We start from the raw sequence: 25,867 nt of genomic DNA, 5'->3' as shown, positions 1-25,867 counted from the left end.
AAAAAAAAAAATAATAATAATAAAATAAAATAAAAATATCCCACATAGATTATCAGGTCATAGTGCAATAAAACTAGGAATCAATGCAAAAGAAACCACAGAATGTATACAAACATGGAAATTAAACAAAACCCTCTTGAATAATCAATAGGTCACAGAAGAAATCAAGGAAGAAATCAGACAGTTCCTAGAATGAAACTGTCAGTGTGGCATTTATGAGATACAGTGAAATCAGTAGTCCTCAGAAGGAAGTTTATACTGTGAATATTCACCTCAGAAAAAGAGTGAACCTGAATAACCTAATGATGTACCTCAAGGTCCTAGAAAAACAAGAACAATCTGAACCCAACGATAGTGAAGGGAGGGAAATTTTAAAGCTCAGAGCAGAAATTAATGAAATTAGGACTAAAACAACAATATAAAGAATCAGTGAATCAAAGAGCTGGTTCTTTGAAAGGATAAACAAAATAGACAACCCCTAACCAATCTTACCCAAAAAAGGAAAGAAAAGACCCAAGTCTATGCAATTAGAAATAAAAAAGGCTGAGTCACAACAAACTGCTGAATCCTTAAGATTAATAGTAACTACTTTGAGAACATGTACTCTAATTAATTGGAGAATCTGGAAGAGATGGATAGATTTCTAGACACATAAGAGTAACCAAAACTAAATAAGAAGAATGAAAACCCTGAACAATCCAATATCAGGCAATGAAACTGAAGAAGTAATTTTTTAAGAATCTACCAATTAAGAAAAGCCCAGGTCCTGACACATTCACTGCTGACTTCTACAAGAACTTTAGGAAAGATCTAATGCCGATCCTCTCAGGCTCTTTAGTGCAATTAAAAGGGAAGGAGTACCCTGAAAGTTATTTTTAGAAGCTAGTATTACCCTGATTCCAAATCTAGAAAAGGACCCAACCAAAAAAGAGAGCTACAGGGCCATCTCTTTAACTAACATAGACACAAATATCCTCAAAATATATTGACAAACAATGCAGCAAATCATTAAAAAGATTATACATTATCATCAAGTAAGCTTCATCAAATAAACTTCATCCCAGGATGCAGGGATGGTTCAACATATGCAAATCAATGTGTTATATACCCCATTAAAGAAGCAGGGACAAAAGTCACATGGTCATCTCAATTGACACAGAAAGTCTTTGGCAAAAATCCAACATCCATTCATGATTAAAAAGAAAAAAACCCTGATGAAAATAGGTCTAGAAGAATTTTGTCTCAGTCTAATAACAGCCATTTCTGATAAACCAATGGCTAACATCATATTAAATGAGGAGAAACCAAAAGTTTTCCCTCTAAAATTAAGAACAAGACAAGGATGTCTGCTATCACAGCTCTTGTTCAATATAGTTGTTGAAACATTCCCCAGAGCAATCACGCAAGAGAAAGAAAAGTGATATGCATAGGACAGGAAGAACTTAAATTGTTATTACTTGCAGATGACATGATAGTCTACATAGAAGAGTACTGTATTCCCCAAAATATTCCTAGATTAATAACCAAACTCAGTAGCATAGCAAGATACAAAGTTAACACACAAAAATCTATAGCATTTCTTTATGCCAATAATAAACTCACTAAGAAAGAAAGAAAGAAATCGATACCACTCACAATAGCACCAAGAACATTAAAAACTTAGGAATTAACCTAAGGAAATGAAAGATCTCTACATACAAACTGTAGGACTTGACAGACCTCTATAATGGAAACTATAGTACTCTGAAAAAGGAGATCAAAACAGACATCAGAAAATGGAAAGATATCCTCTATTCCTGGATAGGCAGAACCAATATTATCAAAACTGATATACAAATTTAATGTAATCCCAATCAAAATACCAATAGCATTCCTTGTAGAACCTGATAAACCAACCCTAAAATTTATATGGAACCAGAAGAAACCTGAAGAGTAAAATCAATCCTGGGAGACAAGAGCAAAGCAGGAGATACCACAGTGCTGGACTTCTAGTTATACTACAAAACTACAGTGAGAATAACAACATGGTATTGGCAATGAAACAGACACAGGGATCAATGGAACAGAATGGTGTAGGAAAAACTCCAGGCACCTTCAGCTACCTGATCTTGGACAAAGGGACCAAAACATACACTGGAGGAAAGCTGGCCTGTTTAACAAATGGTGCTGGGAAAACTGGCTATCCATTTGCAGAAGATTGAGTCTAGACACATACCATGTACTAAAATAAAATAAGATCTAAATGTTAAAACAGAAGCACTTAATCTTCTGGAAGATAAAATAAACAGAACTCTAACTGCACAAGAAATAATACCAAGAATCGACAAATAGAACCATATCAAAATTTAAAGCTTCTGCATAACAGCAACAACAAAAAAACCAAGAGTGAAGAGACATCCTTGAGAACAGGAAAGCTTTTTGCCAGGTATTCCTCGGACAGAGGGTTAATATCTAGAATATATAAACACACACACACAAAATTAGACACCCATAATAAAAGACCTAATCAAAAAATGGGGAATTGAAAATGAACAGACATTGCTCAGAAGTACAAATATAAATACGTGAAAAAGTGTTCAACATCTGAGGCCATTACAGAAATGCAAATTAAAACACTAAGATTCCATTTTATTCTAGAAAGAATGGCTGTCAGCCGGGAGTCAAATAATAACAAATGCTAGTGTGGCCATGGAAAAAAAAAGAACCCTTCTGCATTGTTGGTAGAAATGTAAACTAGTACATCCACTATGGAAATCAGTATGGAGATTCCTCCGGAAGATCAAACAAGAAGTTCCATTTGACCTAGCTTTTGCCCTTGTGGGTATCTTCTTAAAAGAGTTAAGGATATCATATTTGCAGTGGAGATATATGCATATCCATGTTTATAGCAGCATAATTCACAATAGATAAATCTTGGAAGTGGCTTATGTGTCCATCAGCAGATAAATGGATAAAGAAAATGGGATTTATGCACAATGAAATACTACTGTGTAGTAAAGAAGGATAAACTTGAGACATTTATAGGGAAATGGATGCACCTTGAGACCATAATGTTAAGTGAAGTGAGTGAAACACACAAACTTAATCTCACATGGTTTCCCTTATATGAGAAACCCAAAGTATAAAGAGCACAATAAAAGATAAATGAAGGAAATGGAGATAGATCTTTTGCAAATGGAAAGGGTATAGAGAGATGGAGGGAGGGGTGAGACAGAGGAGGAGAAGGGGAAGAAAGTAATAAATTGTGTTATGTACATGGACCAACTCCCTATGGGAAATGTGATCATTATTTACATACACATGTCCCAATAGAAAAATAGAAAAAGGCAAAAACTATAGATGAATTGTGTTTTAAACGAGGGGAGTGTATTTTGAGAGCAATTAATACTGATACATATTTTACTATCATAGTATTTTTAAAAATTTAAACACTAGCTGTACTTTTCAGTTACCTTTTTTATTGTTAACTCTGCGAACCGTGATTACCTGCCTTTAAGCCTTGGTCCAATTTCATCCTTTTGTTACCTGTTAGTGACATTTTAAGCATGAGAGAAAAGTCTGATCTGTGAAATCATCCATGATTTGTATCGGTGCTACCAATACATGAAAGAGAGGTGCTCCTGTAGAAGGTCCACACCACTGGTATAGCTATCCTCTCTACAGAGTCTGTTTGGTACTATTCTGGGTCCTCTGATCATTATAGTTACTCAGGAATAGAAAACAGATGTAAGAATACGATAAGATGATAAGATGCCTCCATGTATTTAAAGGAGGAGATTAAGATTTTTCTTGATTTGAACATTGGTTTCGTAGTTTGGAAGCAAGTGGATTAAGATCTCCAGGATCGTTTTTTCATCTATCACACAAAGGTGATATACCTTATCTCTCCATCTCTGTGTTGGCAAGGTTGTAAAGGCCCCAAAGGTGATGCCTTATGCTCAAAGTACTGTACCTCACAATAGCTGTCCGTTAGTTAGTCTTGCTTCAAAGCCCTCATGATTGTTTGAGGAATGAATGCTCGATACTGACATTTTGCTGTAAGCACTACGGGCATTCCTACAGCTCAAAGCCTGATGAGTCTGAGGGCCTTCCCGTTGGGTCCAGAGCTATGATCACTTTTGTGTTTTAGATTCAGAGAGTTTAATGTGAAGTAAAAACAGTTGGAAGGAACCTTTCAAGGCTAAGTTCCACATCAGGAAGTTTTGAGCAACCAGCACGGCTCTGCTTCCAGGCTTTGACAGTGGGCTTGGATAATTAAGGCTAAGTTGAGGTTTGGGTGTCTTTAAAAGAGATTCGTGTTACCCACTCAACTGTAACATTATAGAAAAAAGTAAACTCGTGTTATTGCTGAAAATATTAATTACTCGCGCCCGATATTTTGGGTTCAATGCTATCTTAATGGAGTTAGGTGTGGCCTCTCTGGTTGAGGAAGTTACCATGTACTTGAATAATATAATGAGGGAGAAAGATATTTGTGACTGTATAATATTGATTGAGAAATAAAGAATCATGAATCTCTGCAGACATAAATATTTACAGAATTCTCAAGATGAAAGATCAGCTGAAAATTTGGAAGTTGTGGAATTCAGTTACAATTTAGTGTTTATTGAATGGCAACAATTAGAATAGATTTGCAAACTGTCTCTTTAAAATGATTTAAGATACATGTATTACACTGCAGAGTGTTGTACATGGTTATAAGGGCTTAACTGGAACTCAGTGGAAGTTTAATTTGGCCAGGTATGGTGGCATACAGCTGAAATCCCAGCACTCAAGAGGCTGAGTCAGGAGGATTGCCTGAACCACCTAGTGAGACCCTGTCTCAAAACAAACAGAAAGTTTATGTTTTAAAGGGACTTCAAACCTACCCCCTTTTCTTTCTATTTCGTGTGAAGGGTAGGCAATCTCAGGACTTTGTAAGAGGTCTGGAATGATTGGAGTTTCCACGAGAATCCCCTCTTAACTCCCTGTGTATGACTTTTGAAGCATTAGGTACTATGGCTGAGACAAAACACTGGTGGAAATGTTATTGAAAGTTATTTACTTAAAGAGAACCCAGGAAGAACAATTGTCACTAAGCCTCGGATAAATAAAGCTACCCCAGGTAATAACAGCGCGTGAGTGTGAATAATAATGGCTCCTGATTACTAGTGCAATCTCTGCTTTGAGGCTGACAAAATACATATTGGTTTAATTTCTATAGCTGAGCAAGAATGCACGACTTTTGTGGGACTGTTTTCCATTCTAGCAGCATAACCCTAGCATTTTTTCAAAATGTCATTAAAATTGAAGACAGTCTGCTGAGTGAAAGAAGCCAGACACCCAAGGACAAATATTGCATGATTCCACTTATATAAGATACCTGGAACAGTGAATTCACAGAAAGACGAAGTAGAATGGTGGTGGCCATTAAGTGTAATCTTAAAAACCCTGTTCTGAGCATGTATGTTGCGTGAGACCAAATGTAGGAATCTCACTGGGTGCTCGCAGTAACCCCATGAAAAAGACATTATTATGCAGATGGAGAATCTACACCAAGCCAGTCTAGGATCACAGGGGCATCAGTGCAAAGCAGGAACGGGAAGCTGGTGAACAGCCTCTTGGGAACAGGTAGACCTGCCCATGCCTTGGCGGCCCTTGCAGCCAGCTATCTTTTAGGAAGAGGGATGTAGGTTCCCAGGTCTTCAGGCAAGTTCTCCTTGCTGACCTTGAGATCCGAGCGTTTGGAGCAGCAAGTGAGAGCATCCACCAACCCTCCCAGGCCTGCAGGCAGCAGTTGCTTGCCCTCTTCGGCAGAGCGAAGGGCAATCCCCCAACAGGCCTTCTACCAAGATCATCTCGAAATTAACGTGTGCTTTACAAATCATCTTTAATCCTCTCTAAACAAGATGTTTTATTAAAAATACTCTTCTCATTTCTGAAATAATCACTTGAAAATAAAAACAACTACTCACTGCTTATTATGTCCCTGCTATTTTTCTAAAAAATGAGAACATAGAAATAACTTTCACAGGGAATGTACTTGTGTGCAAAACCCATTTTCATAAAGACTGTACGGATGCCATTTCTTACCTTTTTTCCTTCATGAAATATGTGTTAATAATCAGATTTTTCACTGGGTTCTATTTTGCTCTTTTCATTTGTGTGTTTTGCAGTTATAAACTTAGGACTGTTTAATGCTATATCCCACCATCCTGATAGATTATACATTACGAGACAATTAATTCTGTGATAAAATAAGGCTTGTAAAACAGGAAAGAAAGTACTCAGGGGAGTTGGACTGAGGCAAGATGGTTACTGACTTTGCTGTCTATTGATTATTGTCTGATCATTTATCTTCTTCTACTTATATTTTTTAATTGGGTAAAATAATGAGCTTAAAAACTCTTTGCCCTGCAGAAATTTCAAAATAGTTTTTACAGTTTTCTTAGAAATACATGTTACCCCATTTTTACTGTCTTCAACCTTTTTTCATTCCACTACCGGAAACCAGGTGGTCTGCACAAGCCAAGCAAAATAATTTCCAATCCAGTATATTTGCATAATTTCCAGTCCACCCTTAATGTGGAACAGAGGAAATGAGATTAATTCAGCTCAACACAATGAACTAAATCAGGTTTCTAATTATGGAATTAGGAAGAAGTCTAACATAATTTAAGATTCCAGAGTCATATATATTTCACAATTGTAAAGTCATTTCTCAAGTGTGCTATCCGTGACGTGCTTTTTTCTGATTGGTTCATCAATGCAACAAGGCAAAGTGGCTAACAGTTTTTACAAACCCAAGACAGTCGAGGGTTTTCTGACACTTAAAATACAAACAGAACGTCTCGCATCCTCTCCTGACTGCTGTTTTCTTCAAGGCCATTTCCCAGTACACTAAGAAGAATATGTGGCCTGACCTGCTTGTGCGTTCTGACAGAGCACGTTTTCACAGATCACTTCCTGCCCTCTATTCAGGACAGTGATTTAGTGCAACCATCTACATTACCCTACTCAGCAAAGCAGTGTGCAGCCTAAAAGTACATTTTAGGGTCCAGGTCAGCCTCTCTGTACCTCTTTCTCACCCTGATAAAAGGTGATGGACAACTCTTTCATTTGATATTTAGGTTACCTTTCAGACTCAGGAACTGAGGCAGCTTCTGCATATCACATTCCCATCCTAGGGCTCCTCTGTGAAACAGGAAAACACATGGCATCTCATGTTGTTCTTTGTGGCGTCACTGGGGGAACATAACTGCTTTATCTTAAGGACTATGAAGATAGCACATGTCACGGCTGTGTGAATGCTCTTGCTTTGTGCAATTTGGTCAGTGACCAAAGCTATCATGGAAGGGGACTGAAATAAAGAGCAGTGGCACTGATAAATTGGGACAGAGAGTGGCCAGTAATAGTCAATGGATGATAAGCAAGTACAGGGCCTGAGAGTATTCCAGGAATTCCATTTATAACTGTTCTGATTCATTTATTTTGTGACTTGTTGCTTTGGAAGCTTCTCTTCATTAGACTTGGTATTTTTCAAAAATGTAGATATCTATTTAGTTGTTATATGAATGACAAGGAATTTCATGGGGAAATGTTGTTTCATAGCATTTCACAATATTTGACCTTGTTAAGGGAGAACGTTTCCCAGGTAATATGTAACATATTTGATGTTATTACCTGGTTTGATTGAATTTCTCATGATCTAAGCAAATGTGAGAGTATATACAGGAGTATCAATAAAAGCTTTGAACAGAATGGGAGAGTATATTTTGAATCCACCAAATGTACTATATCATTTCTAGTAAGACTATAAATTATGGGATATTTTTAAAAGGTTTTCTGAGTCATGAAATATTGTTTGGTACTAGGAAAATGTAATTTGTTCAGTGAAAAGATAATGAAATATCTTATAATGAGAAAAATGATCATCTTTTTGTAGAAAATTATGATTCCTAGGGGCTGGGGATTTAGCTCAGCGGCACAGCACCTGCCTGGCAAGTGCAAGGTCGTGAGTTTGATTCCTGGTACCAGAAAAAAAAAAAAAAAAAAGAAAATTATGATTCCTAAACAATAATAAGGCTTACATTTTAACCCTGGTGGGTCTCATGTTTTAAAATTAGAATTGGACCTTAAAGATTTGACATTATATAAAATTAAATTTTATCACCTTGGAAAACTTTTGGTTTTAAGGGCATGAGTTTTCTCAACTAGTACAGCTTAATATCTTTATAGTTTAAACTAAATGTAGAAGTATTTTCTTTCTTTACAGTTTATCAATATGTATTGATTCACTCTAAGGTTTATTTCAAAGTAAAATTATCACAAACACATCTAAAACTATGTAAAAGGAAAGAGAAAGCAAATGTGTTGGAAGAGGCGTACTGTATTACTGCAGGTATGACAAATGGTTGACACTTCTTATTCACTGAAATGTAGTGTGAGGGTATGAACTTAGATTTCCAGTTTAGTTCTTAAAGGCTTTCCTTATACTTCTCCATGACAGGGCAAGGCTTCCCATTAGTCATGCTTACCCTAGGATACCTGTGTAGTCTGTTAACTCTGACAATACTCAGTGTCAACCTCTTTGTCCAAAGTCATTATAAGAAAATACTATAAGCAAAGTTTTATTTCTAGTATAAACAACAAATCTCTCTAGGCATGGATCACATCTGTATTCTGGTTAATTGTTTGAAAGCTCTTGGTACTTACCAAAATCAAAAGGTTCCTGATTGCTTGGTGAGTATTTGTATTAAAATGGGATTTATGATCCTTCAAAAAACTGGAATAGACCTCCATGAGCTGAGCCACATTGAACAACTCACTCAGTATGTATCTCTGAGTCACATTCCTTATCTTTATATTTGAAATAATACTGATATGACCCTACTGACCTCCAGGATCAAATGTAGTACGGCACCTTTAAAAATAGTAAAACACAGAATGACAGTGAGGTGTTAATCATTTGATGAACATTTGGTAGTCATTACGATGTCTTTTCCTCCTGACTTGGACCCTTAAACTTCTTGCCTGGTCATCTGTACTCTCTTGGGAAGAGTCTCCTCAGTGAGAGCCCATGAAAACTTTCTAAGGCGCCCTGTCCCAACCCCCATCGGTCCTCCTTCCCTTCTCATCCCTCTACCTCCTTATTCAAGCCTTGATAAGATCCCAAGATCCTGGCACCCCCATTGTGTTGCGGCCAGAGCTGAGTGATCAGCAATGTTGGATACAGCAGAAGTCACAGCGGAGGAAGGGTACAAACAGCCTGCGTCATTTTCTAAAAATCTGCATTTTGTCCTTGCTGCTATTACTTACTTATTGTTTTGTTTTGCAATTATGGCCATGGAGGTGTGGGAAGGAGCACCTTCATTAGAATAGTTCCAGTATACGCTGGGGCCAGAGGCCCAATAGCATAGGAGAATATTTATGAGAAGTAAGACAAACCAATTAGAGGGAGTGAGCTCTTCTGGTTATGAAAACAGGTTCATTATCTGCATGGTGTCTACATGGATTAGCAGCCCCAAAGCATTAAAATACAGCACAACTACAGAGCTACTTGTGGTTTCTTCAGAATCCAATTCTGAGGTCAAGCTGTTACAGTGTGTCAAGGTGCTTAACATGGTATTTCTGATACCTCTTGTTATTTGACCTTGTAGATTTTGGGGGTGCTGTATAAAGAGCTTATCTTTTACTTTATAGTTCTTCTTTTCTAGGTATAAACCCAGAAAAGTCACTGTATTGGAAAAGAAAATCTAGTGTTCTTCTCCTATGTGGTATCAAGTGTATGTATAATTTCTTCTCAGGATGGCAAATGTTACTGTAACAAATGAGGTCAACTGTAACACTTGAATAAATGTAGCCTTTTTTATTTTCATGCTATGGTAGAGCTGCTACTAAACCCATACCCCTAAGTAGTTACCATAAAAGAAGTGTCTGGCATACGCTGGACTGATGATACTCCCTAAGATTAAGCTGATTTTCTTCTCCTAACTTTGTGGAGGGGTCCCCACCCCCAGTTCTCTCACTGGGACTCTGACACTCCAAGGTGGTAGCATCCTCTAGACTCCAGGAGACCTGACCCCTGCCATTCCTGTGTCAGTGTGACCCACTCTGCTGCCATGTTCCCTACACATCTTGACGCCTGTTCTTGGCAGGAGCTCCTGGTGGGAGAAGGGTGTCTGCCATATTGATGCCTCATTCACCACAAATCCCAAATCTATTAAGCTATTGCTTTACACTATGCTAATTTCAGGAAGCCCCTCACCTGCACTTCAAGATTCCTTTTTCTCATTCCACATCATTGTCACTGATATTTTTTTAATCCCTCCCACAAGTCGAGTTCTTTCTGTTATCACAGATTTTACATTTGTTCTTTTACCGGGAATGTTCTTCTCTGCCCCTTCCTCTAATCTGTAATGGCTCAGTTAAACTAGGATTTCTCAGAGGGTTTTCCCTATTGTCAGTAAAGTGGTTCTTCGTAATATTTTGTGTCTCAGCCCCTAGTTTATTTGTTTCTTACAAATATGGTTGATGGATTGATGGATGGATGGATGAATGGATGGATGGATGGTCTGGACTTGGCTTCAAATGTCTACAAGACCATATTTCATCTTTATTTATTTAGCAGGGCTGGGGAGCAACCCAGGGCCTTACACACTCTAATCAAGCTGTGTTTCTTTTATGTGAATTTTAGCCCACTTGCAATGCACTTCATACTTAATGGAAACAATTGAGAAAAAATTTTCAAACTTCAGAATACTGGCCTGAAATAATGAAAAGTACAGTATACATGAACTCTTCCTGAAGAGTGTATATTTCACTTTGTGATTGTGCTGGCACAACCACAATAGAAGGTTTGACAAAGTGGCCAGATGCCTTCCTTTCTGTGTTGGAACCATCATTAGGGCGTTGTAAAGATGGACCCACAGTGGTGGGGCTGGGGGTGTGGCCCAGGGGAAGAGTACTTGCCTAGCATGTGCGAGGCCCTGGGATTGGTAGCAAGTACTGCAAATACAAAGACAAAACAGAAGTATGTGACGCACGTGTGGCTTTTGGTGATAATGCTTATTTTTTTAAAAAGTTCCGAACAAACTACTATCTACCATTGATTTACCCAGTACTTTCATTTCTAGAAAATTCAGTATACTTTACAGCTAGGAAAAAAATCTTTGTCCTCCCATGTGAAATAGAGTCCAGGTTCTTGATAGTTTTATAAGCAAGCTTTTTAGCTCCAGAAGTTCTGGTAGGATGTTCACCTGTCATGAGGCTACACATGCAGTTAATAATTTCATGGGATTATTGTGTACAAAACAGGATGTTTAGAACCCTGACCAACTAAAAATGCTGTAATAGATTTCTGAAATACCCTTTTTGGATCTAGTCTAGCCAAGAAATTCTATTAAGGACAAAAGCCATGTTTGCTTTGTGAACCATAGAAACTTTGACATGTAGCGCAGTGTCTGTATCTTAGCAAAGTATGGCAAATATTTAAAGAATGCATGGATGGGAATATCTGGAAATAGAAAAACACCTTCTTCCAACCAGTCAATAAATGTTTACTGAACAACTACTATGTGCCAGGTGCTATTGGAATATACCTGTTCCAGAGACAAATCCCCACTCTAATGAGCTTGCTCTCTTCATATATGAAACTATTTTCTGACTGTACTGTGACACCTGAATTTCCCATAAGAGGTAACTGTGGTATGCTGTTTTTGTTAATTCAGAATACTTACTGGTAATAGTTTTATCAGTTGATAATGATGGAGAAAGCTGACTAGGGAATAAAAGGCAGAGGAAGGAAGTCAGGTTGATGACAAAGAGATGTGAATTTTGCTTAAGAAGCAAACAGTAGAATAAAAATAAAAGCCTGAAAATAACTTGGTTATTTATAAATTCCTTATGTCTGTCTACACAGTTTCATGGACCAAAACATTTCAATCTAAATCTTTTTTTTATTGTTGTTCTCTTACAATATTGTCATACAAGACAATATGAGAAACACTTTAAGTGGTTTTTCTCCTAGGCAACTGTTTTATATAGTAGGTTCTTCAGATATGGGAAGACTTCTGCTTCAGCTAGCTGAAGAAGTAATCACACAAATGGTCATGACTCAAAGGCACATTTTGGGGTCTGAATAACCATTAAGACACTGGCTATCTTTTCCCATTTCTTCACTTTGGGATCAGTTTTACAGATACAGCCTCAAACTAAGATAATCAGGGCCTCTAAGTAGCCTGTCTCTACCTCCTCAAATGCTAGATTTGGTTTGGAGTTTACAAGTAATGTTCTTAAACCAACATGTGGATTGGCCCCAGTTCTTGAATTTTGATTATTATTCTCTGAGTCTTTTGATGCTAAGACTGAATTTTATGCTTTATACCTTTATGCATAGTCCTGTAGAGCCCTTGGTTGTACATCTCAATCTTGGGAGAAACAAAACCAAAGTGTTCTGTAGTAAGCCACAAATACAGGAACACGATCTTACTCCAAAGGTTACAAGATAGGCTTATGAAAAAGTCTAACAATACCAAAGAGGCATACAGAAAAAATGCATGACATTAATACATTGATGAAACAACATTCTAAGAAAAGGATAATTAACACTGAAATTTCTTTGACATCAGTAATTCAAGCAGCCTCAGAAATAGATGGTATTTGCTCTGTCATACAGAGGACGAAATTAAAGCTCAATGCAAAACTAGATTTTTTTACAGCTAGCATTTACTGTGTGTATCCAGTGATTCATTTATTGCTCACAAGAGTCTTGTGGGGTGGATCTATGATTACTTCCGCTTTCAGATAGTGGAAAAGTGGAGGCACAGAATTGTGAGCAGTGAGCTGGATCCCAGGGCCAAGCTAGTATTATGACAGGTGGCTACTAGTTAGGGAGTAGGCTCCAGAGTTTACCCTTCTAAGCTACTAGGCTACCCTGGATCTTGGGTGGCAGACTAGGAAGCCTGCCCAACATACAGCAGGCCATACCAGAGCAAAGTGAGCTGATTTCATAATCCGTGTCCTTCTACCAGCCTTTGCTTCAAAAACAGTGAACTTTCCTACTAATGGTGGAAAGAAAGGAACGTGAATGCTTCCCTAATCACCAAAGCCAAGGGTTGTTGACTACAATCCTGACTTTCTTTTTTTTATTTTAAAGAGAAAAAAAAAATAACAATAACAAAGACAAAAACAATAAAAATGATACAAAATTTTAAAACAAGATGATAGGAAATTAACAGTGGTTGTTATATTACATATTGTTACCTTCAGCAAAGTTGCTCAGGTTACCAGATGTAAGAATCCGAGATTGATCAAACAATTAAAGAGAATAAAAAATAATAATAATAAAACATCAGAAGTGATACAGAACTTCACTAAACAAGATGGTAGGAATTCAACAATGGTTGTTATATTGCATATTGTTGTCTTCAAATTAGTTGTTAAGATTACCAGATATAAGCATGCAAAATTGGTCAAAAAAAATTTAAGCATTAATTGTTCCTTTCAGTAAACTAATAGGCCTCAGGAATACAATTCAATCTTGATTTTCTAACCTATTTTCCCATCCATTGCACTCCCCTCCTTTATCTCATTCTTTTTTCTTGCCTCCTACTCCTCTGAACTCAACCTCACATTTTTATCTGACTTTCCCCCTCATGGGTTAAATGTGTGTGCTCTTTAAAGCTGTACCTTAAACTCTCTGTTCTTTTAGCTACTGTGAGATGCTCTCTCTTGAAGTTTCTGTCTACACTCTGAATTCAACCATCACCTTTATGTGGCCGGCCTGAAATAGACTTTAAAACTTCCATTTGTTCATCCTTGTTATTATTTCCTGTGCTGTTGGGGCTCTGCTCAGGAGGTCTTTGTGCCTGTCCTTTGAAGTATTTCTTCTGTGTTTTCTTCTAGCGGTTTCAAAGTTTCAGATCTTGTATCTAGCTCTTTGATTTACTTTGAATAAATTTTAGTACAGGATGAAAGCTAGGGATGGACTTTCATGCTTCAACATGTGGTTATCCAGTTTTCCCAACACCATTTGTGAAAGAGGTTCTCTTTCCTCCAGCGTGGTTTTGGCCCCCTTTACCAAGAATCAGGTGGCTACAGTTGCGCACATTTGTTTCTGTGTCCTCTATTCCGTTGGTCCTCCTGTCTGTTTTTATGCTAGTACCATAGTCTTATACTATAATTTGACTTTGGGCATTATGATGCCTCTACCATTGCTCAGGGCTGCTTTGGCTATGGTGGGTCTTGATCTTTTCTTTTGTTTTGTTTTGTTTTGTTTCCGGTACCAGGAATCGAACTCATGACCTTGCGCTTGCCAGGCAGGCACTGTGCCACTGAGCTAAATCCCCAGCCCCTATGGTGGGTCTTTTTGCACTTTCATATGAATTTTAGAACTGTTTTTTGTAGCTCCGTGTAGAATGTCATTGGTATTTTGATGGGATTGCATTAAATCTGTAGAACGCTTTTAGTAACTTTAACAAAATTTTGCCTAGCACTGGACAAGGGAAGTCACTCTTCCAGTGTCCTCTTCAATTTTTTGTAATTTTCGTTCAAGAAGTCTTTCATCTTTTTGATTAGATGTCTTCCTGGGTATTTTAAGTTTTTTGCAAGCTACTGTGAATGGAATTGTTTTCCTGATTTCTTTCTCACTGGGTTCATTATTGGTGTAGAGGAACATTGATTTTTTGTATGTTGATTTTGTATCGTGCCACTGTGCTGAATTTGTCAGATCTAAAAGTCTTCTGGTGGAAGGTTTTTCGGGTCTTCTAAGTAAAGAATCACCTTGTTTACAAACAGGGATAATTTGGCTTCTTCCTTCCTTGTTTGTATCACTTTTATTTCTTTCTCTTGCCTAATTGCCCTGGCTGAAATTTTAAGTACTATACTGAACAGGAGTGGTAAGAGTGTACAGCTTTATCTCATTCCTAATTTTTGAAAAAACACTTGGTTTTCCTCCATTTAGTATGATGGTGGATTTATTGTTTTTATTATGTCAAAGAAGAATCCTTCTATGCTTAGTATCTTCAAGATTTTTATCATGAAAGGATGTTGAATTTTGTCAAAGGCTTTTTCTGCATCTATTGAAAGTTTTATTTTTTTTTATTTTTTATTTTTTTCCGGTACCGGGAATCAAACTCACGACCTCGCACTTGCCAGGCAGGCGCTGTGCCACTGAGCTAAATCCCCAGCCCTTCTGCATCTATTGAGATGATCATATGATTTTTTATCCTGGGTTATATTTATGTAGTGTATTATATGGAGTGATTTACATATGTTGAGCCATCCTTGCATCCCTGGGATAAAACCAACTTGGTCATTGTATGTAATCTTTGAATTCTGTTTGCAAGAATCTTATTGAGGATTTTTGCACTTGTATTCTTCAAGGATATTGGCCCATGGTTTTTTTATTGAGTCATCTGGTTTTGGTGTCGTGGTGATACTGATTTTATAGAATGAATTTAGAAACATCCCTTTTTTTTCTATTTCGTGAAATAGTTTGAGGAGCATTAGTGGTCCGGTAAAGTTAGCAATAAAACTACTTGTTCAGGACCTGTAAGGACCTGGTAAAATTTAGCAGTAAATCCACTGGTCCAGAGCTTTTCTTTGTTGAGAGCTGTTTAATCTCTTCTTCAATCTCATTGCTTGTTACTGATCTATTTAATTTTTTTGACTTCCTCTATGTTCAACTTTGGTAGGTCACATGTGTCTAGAAATATATCCTAAATTCTATAATTTATTAGATGTAAGTTTTCAAAATAGTTTCTAATAATCCTATGGATTTCAGTGGTATCTGTTGAAATGTCACCCTTTTCATCTCTAATTTTATTAATTTGGGTCTTCTTTCTCCTTGTGTCAGTTAGTTTGGCTGAGGGTTTATCAGTCTTATCTTTTCATAGAACTGTTTGCTTCACTCATCTTTTATATTGTTCTTTTAGTCTTTGTTTCAGCAACTTCCTCTGATTTTTGTTATTTCTTCACTTTCCCTGGTTTTGGGTTTGGCTTCTTATCTCTGTAGGACCTTGAGATGCATCATCATGTTGTTTATCTAGCATTTTTCTGATGTCTTACTGTAAATTTTCCTCTCAGGACTGCTTTCATTCTACCCCACAGGCTCTGGCATGTTTTATTTTCATCATCATATGATCCTAGGAATTTTTTAATCATTTGTTTCTAGGACCTTTTTTTACTTTTCTCTGATTTCTTCAGTGGCCCACTTATTTAGAAGGGTATTATTCACACTCTATGTGTTTATGTAGTTTCTATAGTTTTTCTCGTGAAAAAAAAAAAATCAAAAGGGGAAAGAGACAGCCTATAGCAGTGCTGGCAAACCTTTTAGAGCTTTCAGTGATACATGCAGCACATGTGCCGTAGATTTGCTGCCTATGAATGGTTGTTCACTGGCCTACGGAATGGGAGAAAAATCTATGCCAGCTAACGTTCAGTCACAGTACTAGTATCTGAAATGCATACAAAACTATCAAAAAAAACCCTCAGTCAATCAAGGGCAAATGACCTGACTGAATAGATACCTTTCAAAAAAAATAGTATAAATGTCCAATAAGTATATGAAAAATGGTTCACCATTTTTAGTCATTAGGAAAATGCCATCCAAAGCTATATAGTTATTGTCTCTCACCCCAATCAGAGTGGTTATTATCAATACAAAAATCATAAATCCTTCTGCACTGTTGGTGGGAATGTAAATTAGTACAACTAAAGAAATCAGTATGGAAATTCCTCAGAAGTAGGGCTACATTTGATCCAGTTAGACCACTCTTTTGTAGATTGAAGAAATTAAAGTCAGAATACTGTAGGGATACCTGCATACTTAGAGTTATAGCAGCACAATTTACAATAGCCAAGATCTGGAACCTGCTTAAGTGGTATCAACAGATGAGTGGATAAAGAAAATGTACTTATACACAGTGAAAGATTATCCAACCATAATGGGGAATGAAATCATGCCATTTTCAGGAAAATGGATGGAACTGTAGATCATCACCTTAAGTGAAATAATCCAGGCTCAGAAAGTCAAATATCGCATGTTTTCTCTCATATGAAGAATCTAGAAAAGGGGGCTGGGGATTTAGCTCAGCGGCAAAAGCGCTTGCCTGGCAAGCGCAAGGTCGTGAGTTCGGTTCCTGGTACCAGAGAAAAACCAAAAAAAAAAAAAAAAGAATCTAGAAAAGAAAAAAAGATGACATAAAAGTAAATGTTAGAGCTGGAGGAGGAGATGAGGGAAAGGAAGTGAGAATAGAGGGTAGGGCAGAATGAGGAATGAAAATCAATTATGTTATATACACACACATAGTGTATATATACATATACTGTACCAAGAGGCCGGAGAAAAATCCACTATTCTGTACAATTGATATATACTACTAAAATTAATTCTAAAATTTCAATTGTAGATGTCCAGTTTATTTTTTATGCATCTCTCCATATTTTCTCTAGCACTATTATCAGATCTAAGGTAAAATTCTTAATTGTCTTTCCCAAAATTAGCTGCTATTTTTTAACTTTCATTTTATTATTGCCATGTATTTATGCAGTTGAATCAGTTAGTTTAATAACCAATAGGCAATTTGTCTGAAAGTTTTCACATGGTAACTAATGCTACGTCTGAATGCTTCTATATACTTTCAGGCATCCTTTTTAGTTACATGTTTTGCTTTTCAAGGACTTCTTAAACATGCTTATTAAAACATTTTTAGTTTAATTTGTTTCTCTAAAAACTTATTTTCGGGGGCTGGGGATTTAGCTCAGCGGCACAGTGCCTGCCTGGCAAGCACAAGGTCATGAGTTCGATTCCCAGTACCAGAAAAAAGCCAAAAAAAACCTCATTTTCTCTTTTGTTTCATAGTACTATGGATATTTTTGTTTTAGTTGTAGGTACTTCAGGAATGTTTATATAAGGACATTTTCAGAATGCTTTGTTAATGGCAATAAATACTTCAGAAATTCATAGAAATTTGATGAGTTTTATTTGATTACTCCTTTACCTTGTGTGATTACTATTTCTTCCTTGGACTCCACCATCAACTGACTATAACAGTCATTTTATAAAATAGACATCAAAAGTGAATTGAGTTAAAATATTTTAAGCATAAAGAAGAAGAAAAAGCTGAGTGTAGTGGTGCACATCTATAATCCCAACACTCAACCCCAGCTGAAGCAGGAGGTTCAGTGTGAGTTTGAGGCCAGCCCAGGCTACAGAACAAGTTCAAAGCCAGCATGAACTATACAGCAAGACCTTGTCTCAAACACAAAAGTGATCAAAAGTAACCTGAGAATTAGTAGATTTTAAAGTCCATGAAAAGTAAACAAGTTAAAAAAAAATGGCAATAGCTGGGCATAGTAGCACATGCCTGTAAATTGCAGCTACTTGTGAAGCTCAGACAAGAGGATCACAAGTTCAAGGCTAGCCAGGGTGACTTGGTGAGGCATTGCCTCATTGTTAGAGCACTTGCCTAGCATCCATGAGGCCCTAGGTCTAATCTCCACTGCCACCATCAGTACACACACACACACACAAACACACACCCTCCACAGCAAGAGGGAAGCATGTTAAGTAGTCTCTATTGACTTTGTGAGTCATGAACTGTTTGCACATTGGCTTGCCTGCGAGTACAAGCTGATGTCCTTTTGAAGATTTTGGTCCATCTACTCTCTCTCATTTGTGTTCACACATCACCTCTTTCCTAGTCTTCTCACACATCTAAGAAACTCCTAAGCAGCCCTTCTTCATAGGTCATGCTTTCTATGAGCCTTACAATTGATTTCCTAAATAAAGACTTGAACATCTCCACCCCTGTGTAAACATCCAGGATTTCTCCTTACTATTATAGGACCATTTTAAAATGACTGTCCTGGCACACAGGCCCTCTCTGGGATGGTGGCTCAGCTACCTTTTCAGCCATAACATCTTTGGTCTCTGTACCAACCTTCTTTTGTCCACTGCCAACCTGCTCTTCTCACGAAGAATGTCTTGTGTCCAGTCACCTCACCTTTCTTCACAGGTCTGACTTCCTGTTCCTCCATGGAGGACTTCCTGTTCCTCCACGGAGGACTTCCTGTTTCTCCACGGAGCCTTCTCTGTTCCCAGGAGAGACTGCTCCTGGGATGCTTTGTTCTGTGTAGCATTCATCATGCTAGTTTTTCACTGACACATCTGTCTTCCACCTTAGAGCATACTGTCTGAAATTTGGACAGGAACCTATTAGTACCATGTATTTCCTTTAGTCTCCAAGGAAGTTCAAAACTACTATTTAATAGCATTTTTAAAAGATCACTAGACAGGCAGCTTGATATAGCTGAATAAGAAAACATTTGAGATGGAGGGTCTGAATTCATACCCTTGTCTTGTATTTATAGTAGTGGTGTGATTTGGGGTGCGGTAGCCAACATCTTTGAGGAACAATTCTTTTTACTTATAAAATAGAATAATTAATAAAACTAACCCTATAGTTTGGGTTTAAGAGCAAAAAAAATGGAAATATCCTCTGTCATAGAGTGATAGAAACATTAATAGCAGCACTATTTTTATTACTGGTATTATCAATATGGAAGCTTCAAAGCAGTTTAAATATTTTTCTGGGCTTCTCTTTTTGTATCTCTGCCTACTCTTTCTTTTTGCCTTTTTTATACTTTGCTACCCTCTCTCTGTGCCTGTCCCAGCATTTCTCCCCTGTGCATCTACCCACTGTCCTCGCATAGATTTCTATTTTTTCTTCTTTCCATGTTTTTCCTTCTGCCAAAACTCCATTCTCATGTACTATTTCTCTTTGTCTGACTGTCATTCTTTTTATCATGTATAATAGGGCTTAAAACAAGATTAAAGGACGCTCATCAAGTTCTCTTGATTTTTGTGTAGCATTTTCAGTGAGTGCTGTTTCATTTGTATATGCAGAATTTTGGAATGAGAGAGGTAGAAAGAACTACAGACATTCATCCAGTCCAATCTGCTCATTTTAAGGATGAAAGCAAATATCCAGAGAAGTTACGAGACTTGCCCTGGACTCCACAGTTAATTCATGATGGAGTTGATAGTGAAGAGCATTTCTGGAGGTCAGGCATTCCTATTTCTTTGTCATTTTTGCTTCCCAGTGTGTTGTGTTTCTCATTCTTGGGGTTGGGTATGGGCACCATCTGAAAGTCAGTTTGTCTTCAGCCCCCAATCTGATTGGCTTTAACTAAGTTATTTAACCTCTCTGGTCCTGAAATTCTCATTGGAATATATGAGCACCAGATGGCTACTGTTCATAGCTCTTTTCTGTAATACTCTATCTTCCTTCGCCCTTATTTAACAACTATTAGATAGCCAGGGATTTGTAAGTGCAAGATGACTTGAACTCTTGAGCTTGGTTGCCTTGACGTTTTTTTCCCAATGCTACCTACGATGGAACTTCTGTTCTCGTTGCTATATTTCAATCTGTACAACCTTTTAAGCCTGTGCATCATTCAGTCAAACTATTTCTAATTAAAGCAGACTGACTTCCTTGGCAGAATCGCTGTCCTTGTACTACAAGGATGTTTGGCAATGTTTTTGTTATCATTGTTTAAAAGGCTGTAAGGAAATGAAATATTTTGTTGAAATATTTTCTTTGGGCCAGAATGATGAGCTAGAACAATGTGACATTCTCAGTATACACTTCCTGAAAGTTGACAGAAGAGCCACATTATTCTTCATGTGAGGGCAATATGATATTAACTATTCATGGAATTTTTATATACCTTCCCACACAAGTTATTCATAATTCAAAGCAAATACAAGTCAAGGAAGAAAGGAATTGTATATATTTATTTATGACCTTTGGGGGACAGGAAATCCAGTAAATGACTATGCCTTTAAAATAACACTTGAATATTCTTTAGATTCGTAGAAAGTTTTCTACTTGCTTAAATAAAAGGGAAATGAATCTTGCTCAGGAAGGTTGTTTTTGTTTTCCTGTCTGCCTGGGCTACTGGAATGTTTGCTGTTCTCCACTGAATTGTAGAAGCTTTTCGATGTCTAGGTCTGGAGCATGTGATTGACCTTAATAGTAAGTTGAATGCAAATTGTTGGTATTTTGCTTTTAGTTATGAATTAATACATTACATCACAGCTGGATGTGGTCCCGGCTACGCAGGAGGTTGAGGCAGGAGGATTGTTTAAGCCCACAAGTTTGAGACCAGCCTGGGCAGCATAATAAGATCCAATCTCAAAAAAAAAAACAAAGACTGAAAAACTATGTAGTATGTCAAAATTCATTCTGTCTGACTCTGGCATTTTCAATCAGTTTGGCCAATTATCATTCCCTCTAGTGCTAGTAAATAGTCACTTTTTTTTTTTTTTTTTTTTTTTTGTCTTTCAATGCCGGACAGCCTATTTTAAGAGCTTTGGCAAGTGTGGAAATTAGCCACAGTGTGTTCCATCTGTGGAAACAGAATAGATAGCACCATGTGCTTTAGCTTCCTACAAAAGGACTTCCTATTGCTTGTGCTGAGAAACTGGTCCAAGGTGTGCACGGAAGATGTCCAAGGGCAGGGAGCATTCTGCAGCGGGAAGAAACTACTTAAGCTCATTCATACCTAGCATTTTTCATCTGTTTTAAAAATCTCTCCGCAGTTTCCTTTTAATGTTTCTGCTCAAATGCTGTCACTAATAGTAATGTAAAACAAATGTTTCTGATACAGTAGCCCTAATGCTGAAATACGTCAAAACAAAAGTTACTACTAAGAAATTTCTAATTGTATTTATTGTTAGAATATGGATTGTTCCTATATGTCAAGTTGGATTGTAAGGCATTTCAATGTCTTTAAACATCTTCTGGGGCTGGGGATATAGCTCAGTGGCACAAGTGCCTGCCTGGCAAACGTAAGGTCTTGGGTTCGATTCCTTCTACCAAAAATAAATAAATAAATAATCATCTTCTGAAGAGATATTTTCACATAATCCTTGCAAGTGTAACTATAGGCAACATAGATTCTTTTAGAAAATCTTGATTCTCCAGTGCAATTATGTTACATGTATTGGAAAATATTGAGTTAGTAGTTGTTTTTAGGTTGTGTGACTTTCCTTAGATTATTACTTGTAAATACTTAGTAAATGGTTAATCAAATCTCACTCTAAGCAGTGTTTCCCTTAAACATCAAAAAGTAGTAGCATATCACTTGGATATCACATTGTTCTCAGTCCATACAATTATATGGAAACCACATTAACCAATATGTAGAGCAAAAGAACAGAAGTGAAGCCACCTGTTCCTTTTATGTCTATAAAAGATAGAGCTAGCCTGAGTTATGGGCAGATTTTTTTAGATTGTGGAAAGATATTTTAAACCATATATTTCTTTGACATATTATATTTGGTTCATGTTTAATAATTATATTTCTGGTTCCTTAATAGCTTGATAAAGTGAGATAGTAATTTGATCTGATTTTAGAACTGTTTATAGTTTCTAATTTATTACCAAAGTTTAAGGATTAAGAAATCTGTAGTATTAAAAATAAATCTGTATTAAGAATGAATTTCTGCTCGTATTCCACTAGGAACGAAATTTGTTTTTTTAGGTGTGTGTAAGGGGAACATAGGTGCTAAACAAAGAAAAAACTTTCCTGAAAAGCAACTGAGCTCTCTAAGCATAGCAAGCTGAGAGCTCAGAGTTTCTTGTTGAATTTGGTTTCTGTACTCTTGATATTTGAATGGGATTACAGACAATGACTATAATTCTAGTATGAGATTTGGAGGTTTTGGGTTTTTTTCAAAATGATCTTAACTAATATGTTAAATGGGTATAGCATGAGTTACAATTTTGTCTTTGCACTTTTTCCTCAGCTCTCTGTCAAATGAGCAAAAGATTTTGGGAATAGGTTACAACTCAACTCCAATGTTCCCAGACATAAAGTGGCTGCAAAAGTATAACTTTTCAACATGACTCACAGAAAACTTCTATGTAAATCATGGCCAAATGCATGCAGTCTTTACACCTTGCTCGCTGAGGTTATTAATGAATACTGCCTGTGATTCATGCAGAATTTTTTAGCTATGTAAGAGGTACATTCAAGCATACAGTACGAAACAGGAAAAAGTGTTTTGAGAAATGTTGCTAACATTTTAAAGAAAACATTCTTGAAAATGAACTCCTAGTTTTCATTATTTTTTAATAAAGAGTATAAATGTATTCAGAAATGATATCCTAGAATGCACCCGAAGGAGTATTTTAGGAATCCAAGCATTCAATAATTAGCCCATTTCATTTAGAATGCACACCTGTTATATATGACTTTGCACAGAAGCCAGCCTTTTCATGAATAATTTGTGTCTTTTTTACATAATTTGAGAAACCATATGCTTTACAGTGGAAAAAAAAGATTCCAAGTATGTAATCATGTTAAACAGCCACTGCATGAGTCATTATATTAAAAAAACAGAAAAAGTAGTGCCGGCCTAAACTGACAAGAGACCTTAGAGGACCTGGTGTTCATTTGAAGTATATAGTTACTATAAATTTATTAACATTAGTCATCCAGATTTGGAACCAAATTTGCATTTTTTTCTTATGTTAAATATTCATGAGGGTTTTTTTCTAAAGGTAAAAAGCAGATCAAACTTCACTGAGGACTTAACTTTGATTGTGTTTGTTCTGTAAGAGGAGGTCTACATAACCATTTAAGAAATTAACTCTAAGAATTTCTCTTGGCTTTATAGTAAAATTTTCCAGAAATACACTATTCAAATTAAATTTTCAAACTGTTTTTTTAAAAATAAATTATTTTCTATTGTTTTTAGTTCCAAAGTCTTTTTCTGTTTTCCCTGCAACTCAAATATTGTTTGTGCCATTAATAATTTTTTTCTTGTGGACTGTCATTATTATTAAATATTTGAGGTATCCTGTATTTTACTTCAGTATAGGTATTAGTAACCTAGACTATTTTTTTTTTTTTTTTTTGGTTTTTCTCCGGTACCGGGAACCGAACTCACAACCTTGCGCATGCCAGGCAGGCGCTATTGCCGCTAAGCTAAATCCCCAGCCCCTTCTAGACTATTTTTTTAATGCATCCATATAAGAATTTTTATTGTTGTGGGGTGGTAAAAAAAATCACTTTGTGCAAAGGTCATTTTCCTGTAGGGTGGTCTTATTTTTAAGTAAGGAACATGGATTGATAAGAAATATGTTAAAATATACTAATTTCTAAGGGCTACATTATATATTTTCTTGTCATGTCTTATTAAAGGGGAGAACTAGGCCAGTAGGAGTTAGAAGAAAGGACAAGATGTGTCTCTTTTCAGTTTAAAAACTAATGCGCACCCTCTAAGAAATGGCCGCCACTCTTGAAGTTCTGACTATTGACATGCTGTGGCCAGCACTTGTCCAACAGAGCTCTTGTGATGATGGAAAAATCCTCTGCACATGTGCTGTTCGATATGGTAGCATTAGCCATGTGTGCCTAGCGAGCCCGTGAAATGTGGAAACTGAAGAACGTTTCAGGTTTAAAGTTAAAAAGTCATGCATGTGGCTTTCCTCGATTCCTTCCTACTCCATGTGACCTCGCAGTTTCTTAGGAATGCGGAGTCTCAGGATCTACAGAATCCACAGCTTAATAAGATCCCCAAATAATTTAAAGCTCCTTAGTGTTTAGAAGAGCTGGCCTGGAGGGGCTTCTTACACATCCTTAGATGATTAAAGGAGATGAGCTTTCCATCTCCAAAGAGTCTAGGATTCTTTCAATTTAAAAGAAGTTCATTCACAGGGAAGTAACATATACTATGTGGTTAGACAATGTGGCAAAACCCACCTTTGCTGCTTAGTAGCTCTGAGGAACTTTGAGCAAATCAGCTGTTAATTACTTTTCAAAACCTGACACCCAAAGTTAAAGGAGAAAAGGCTTATTGTAGCTCACGGTTTGTAGAGGTTTCAGTCCATAACTGGCTGGCTCCAAGGCAGAGTGGCACATGGCAGAGGAGCAACACTTGGGCAGAAGGTAGGCAGGAAGAAGCAAAGCAGTGAATTAGTGAAGCAGCAGCAGCCAGACTCTCCCTTTTATCCCTTCCAGGCTACCTGCCCTTTGGGTGGTGCCACCCACTCCCAGGGTGGACCTTCCCATTATCCACCCCCCATATTATGCCAAACCAATCAGTGGACTAATTTAGTAATCACACACAACCTTAGTCCCAGCATCACACACTTAATCGCACCCAGCATCAAGCCACCTCTGAAATGTCCGGCCTATGACCACGTGAGCCTTTGGGGGACATCTAGACACAAGCCATTATATCAACCTATTTAAGGCTCAGTTCCCCATCTGTACAACGTGGATGCTAATAAAATAGTACCTGCCTCACTGTTGTAAAATGAAGTCACAAAATTTAGGTGAAGTGTTTACATATATAGTAAACCCTCAATAAATTACAGGCTTACCTCCTATTGTTACTAATCCATATAAAAGTTGAGCCTTGCTAAGACAGACAGAGATGGACAATTTAGCAGACTTAGGTGGTTGACTATGTCTTTCTTGTACATCTAAATGGACTTCGCAAATCTCCAGTAATGGTATCTGTCCTAAAGAAAAGAGGGTCTGGAGTGTTAATGATGTAATTTTTGTCATATATTACATTTTTAGGATTGAAGTGAGATATAATGACTTAGCCTCTTTGAACCATGAAAGGATGCTTAAATTGGAAATCTAAGACCATACTAGCAGCTCTTTACTTCATTGGCATTTAAATTTCCCTTTCTTTCCTTCCAGAGTTCATGGAGTCTTCCAAACAGCTGCCTAAGATTATTCGGATTCTGCCTCTCTAAATCCCAGTTGTGACCATATAAAAGTGTATTTCTTCTCTCTTGGTTGCAAGATTTAGAGGGCTGTGTTTGGCAGGCTTGCTTTGGAGAGCAGCCAGCATTGCCTT

At 37.1% G+C, this 25,867-nt stretch overlaps 1 protein-coding gene and 1 long non-coding RNA gene across 4 annotated transcripts in view; one reads left to right on the top strand and one right to left on the bottom strand.

Moving 5' to 3' along the window:
• Positions 1 to 25,867, top strand: part of Cacnb2 (calcium channel, voltage-dependent, beta 2 subunit) — a gene marked incomplete at its 5' end in the record, with an annotated part of 323,451 nt that overhangs the window by 178,204 nt on the left and 119,380 nt on the right.
• Positions 17,010 to 25,867, bottom strand: part of LOC106148814 — a 32,840-nt gene continuing 23,982 nt past the window's right edge. Inside the window, exons 2-3 of the long non-coding RNA XR_001234505.1 lie at positions 18,924 to 19,176; positions 17,010 to 17,044 (exon numbers count right to left, since the gene is read on the bottom strand). This is a non-coding gene — a long non-coding RNA (uncharacterized LOC106148814). The remainder of the gene's footprint in view (positions 17,045 to 18,923; positions 19,177 to 25,867) is intronic.

This window comes from Chinchilla lanigera, unplaced genomic scaffold (assembly GCF_000276665.1).
Source record: "Chinchilla lanigera isolate Chin_1 unplaced genomic scaffold, ChiLan1.0 scaffold00028, whole genome shotgun sequence".
Classification (NCBI taxonomy): domain Eukaryota; kingdom Metazoa; phylum Chordata; class Mammalia; order Rodentia; family Chinchillidae; genus Chinchilla; species Chinchilla lanigera.
This window is presented reverse-complemented; position numbering and strand designations above follow the sequence as displayed.